Source organism: Engystomops pustulosus, chromosome 5 (assembly GCF_040894005.1).
Source record: "Engystomops pustulosus chromosome 5, aEngPut4.maternal, whole genome shotgun sequence".
NCBI classification, from domain to species: Eukaryota; Metazoa; Chordata; class Amphibia; order Anura; family Leptodactylidae; genus Engystomops; species Engystomops pustulosus.
In genome coordinates, this window is record NC_092415.1 from 139,779,179 (window position 1) to 139,782,966 (window position 3,788).

The following is a 3,788-nucleotide window of genomic DNA, read 5'->3' on the forward strand; positions in this document are numbered from 1 at the left end:
AGTTGCACAGTGTGGAGATGTGCCACAGAGAGATGAAGATATCTGGTGGAAAATTCTCCATTGATAAGGAAAAAAAAGGGAGAAGTTATCTTGCGTCTTGAGGTACTGAATCCCACTTTTGAGTCTGATAACTGTAATTACTGATTAACTACCTAGACTATTTGTATAATATCAGTGCCTAGTCTTCTTATGTGCTGCAGAAAACATACAAAGGAGTTGAAGTGTTATAGTTAGTTATTTTTATTGGGAAGTTGGTGCTAAGCAAACTGCAGCCGCCGTGAACTCCTGTGAAATAACGAATATTTCTTGGCAGCGGTATGGTGGGCCCCCAGAATCAATTTCTCTGGTGGGCCCCAGGCACCCCAGTCCGACCCTGCCTGCAATGATGCAAATGACACAATGATATAATCACACAATCGCATCAAGTGCATCTGGATCTGGATCCCCCAATCTAAAAGGTAGAGCAATGTACTAATACTATATTGGCTACTGTGGGGCACCACTACTTTGTATGGAAATAAAAGTATTTTATATAGTAAGGTTATTTGATTATTATCATTAAAAATGCCTTTTATAGAGCTAAAAATACTGCAAGAGAAAGTCTTCTTTGTCCAAATTCTGCCACACAGACAACAAAACCAGAAACTATAAGATTAATAACCACCTACAATTTTAATAGGAATCAATAGCTGCTTGACAAGTAAAAAAATGTAAATATCTGCAAGTTCATAGTCCCTACATTCCAATGACACGGAACCAAGATGGGTCTGTTTTCCTTGCAAAGATTGTAAGGCATGCAATAATATTTAATGTTACTTTGACTTTCAGGATGCAGAGAAAATATGTGTATATTAGATCACACAATACATCACCGTATTGTGCCCCCTTGATATGATATATATCCTCCTGATGTCCAAGAAGTTTGAGATAAGAGTGCAACAACAAATGAGAAACATTGTAAACTCTAAAATTTAAACAGTTGACAATAATCTTAAGACTTTACCGAAACATTTCAAGTGACTCCTTCAGGGTAATGCAGTCATTCACTCAAAATGTAAGTGATTGGCTTAATTTGAGGCCCAATGGATTTTTCGATTGGGAACTCCCAAAGGCCTGAATGAGTGACATCCTGCTAAAATGTTTTTGTAATTTTTCACTTTTTTGTTTTTATTATTGTTTATGTGATTTTAATTTTGTCATTCTTTCTTTTTAGTGATATATTATACTTACTATGACGTGGGATTCCTGTGCTGATTGCTGGTGTGGAGGAGTTGTTCCGGATGGTCGTTTTGGATTCGTTCTTCTGGATGTCCAGCTGTATTTTCTTAACTTTACTTTTATTATATGGACGGTATGGAAAAGATTTAACCAGTTCAACCAGTTTTGTAGGTTCATACAAAACTATGTTGGCTACTTTGGGGGTACTGTTACTATATTGGCTACTGTGGGGTCACTTGTAAGAAATTGGCTATAGTTGGAGCATGATTAATATATTGGATACATTGGGACCCCTCTTACTATATTGGCTACTGTGTAAGTGCTATTACTATAATGGCTAATGTTTGGGCACTACTATCATAACTGTTACTGTTCTCTGGGGGCTTTGTTACTTTATTGGCTAGTTGGGGAGCATTGTTAATATATTGGCTACTATGTTGGTATAACAGTGATTGTGAAAAAGAGAATGGAGGAACCCTTATGACTATTGTGGTTACTATAGGGATACCATTACCAAATTGGCTACTGTAGGGACACCATTACTATATTGGCTATAGTGGGATCACCATAGCTATATTGGCAATAGTGCGGGGGAAACCTACAATCTCTTTATAATCCAGGGTCCATAATGCACTTTGACGTTAAACTCATGTTATCTATGTGATGTTGTAGTATATGATGGGAAACTAATTAGCATGAGATGGACACAAAATTTGCCAGTCAGGAACATCAATATTCCAAGTGCCTTTAATAGAAAGGAGACTAAGCCCTGAAAACCAGGACTGGCCAGTTGAATCTAAAACTTAAGGCATAAAGTTCCTTATTTTAATTCTGCACTTAGAGTATATTTAAGAGCACAAACTAAATTTACTTTACTGTACAAGAGTAATTTATTAAAACTTTTTTTTGTACCACTGTACGCTTTTACAATATTATAGTTTTTTAAAGATTTTGATGCATTTCTTAAGACTGATTTATTTCATATATGATTACTTTATTATGATCAGAAAGGGTTAGTTAGAAACTGTTGGTATAAATGTATACAAAGAGTGTATTTCCTGACCAGCAACTAAATAAAGACAAGGCCAACTAATGGATGCAATGCAGGTTGCTTTTGCTACAGAATTTCCTTGTAGAATTTCAGCAACACTATCAATTATTACTGGTTCTTCAAAAAATACATAAATTACATGAGGCATTAATAAACTACAATGCTCTAAAATGCTTAACTGATATTTTTACTGATATTTTATATTTAGCAATACAATGATACTGTAATATGGATAAATTAGGCAAAAAAAATACCCAAAATATGGATGTTTATGCATCAAATACAGCTAAAACGATATCAAAAAGCAGATGGATTGATCTTATTCTCTTTGATAAAACACAGAAATTCAAAGGCTTAATGCTATCGGAAATTCATCACTCCTGCCAAATTCTAATTTCATAAAAATATGTCTTATCATTAAATATACATATCCAGAACATTTTGTTTGGAAATATGTTCAAGTCTTCATGACATTCTGCAGACAAACATTGCATTATAGAGGAATAGCAATTTTTAGTGTTGTTCTTGAAAAATGAACTAGATGTTTATTGCTTTAACCCCACAGCTATTTTCCCTTTTTACATTTGTGTTATTTACTCACTTCATTCCTAAAGCCATAACTTTTTTTTTAGTATGAGGACTTGTTTCTTTTGTGACATGTTCCAAGTGCAACCTTTAATAATTGAGCAAAATATTGTCTTTTAATGTGCAGTACAAATGAACCATTTATTCTTTGTGTCAGTACCCAAATTCTATAGGTTTTGCTATGCTTTAATAACTTTATAAACATTAGACACTTTAGGAAACTACATATTCTAAAAGATATAACTTATTTATACTTTACTACACAAAGCTGTATAAGAAGTCAATTTCTGCAGGACAAACTGTTGTAATGACAAAATATACTTCCTTTAATCACTTTTTTAGAAAAGTTTTTATGGGTTCCAAATTCATAAACAACAAGTCACAAGTAATCCCTGAGTGTATGAGAAGTATCCCATATGATTGAATCTGGAAGGCCAAAAAATAATTTTGCCTCTGCCTTGAGCTATTTTTGTACATGTTACTATGTTACATGTTAACTAACAACATACATGTGACAAAATATCTATATAAAATACAACAAAATACATAGTGAGCACAATATTTATATATATATATATATATATATATATATACATATATATATATATATATATATATATATATATATATATATATATATATATAAATACACATTTGAACACTACACTAGTTCCATCCATCCATTAGATGAAAATATAGAGACGCATGCACAATAGTATATATATATATATATATATATATATGTAGATCCAAGAGTTAATGGGATAAGGCTACAGGTTGTAAATGTAGTTACACTTATACTAACATATTCACTGCAAACACTTCCTTATGTATATATGGTAAAAAACATAACACCTTAACGGAGCCAGCGCCAGAAGCTGCAGGTGTCAGCTATATATTATAGCTGACACCTGCCTCTAACACCCACGATCAA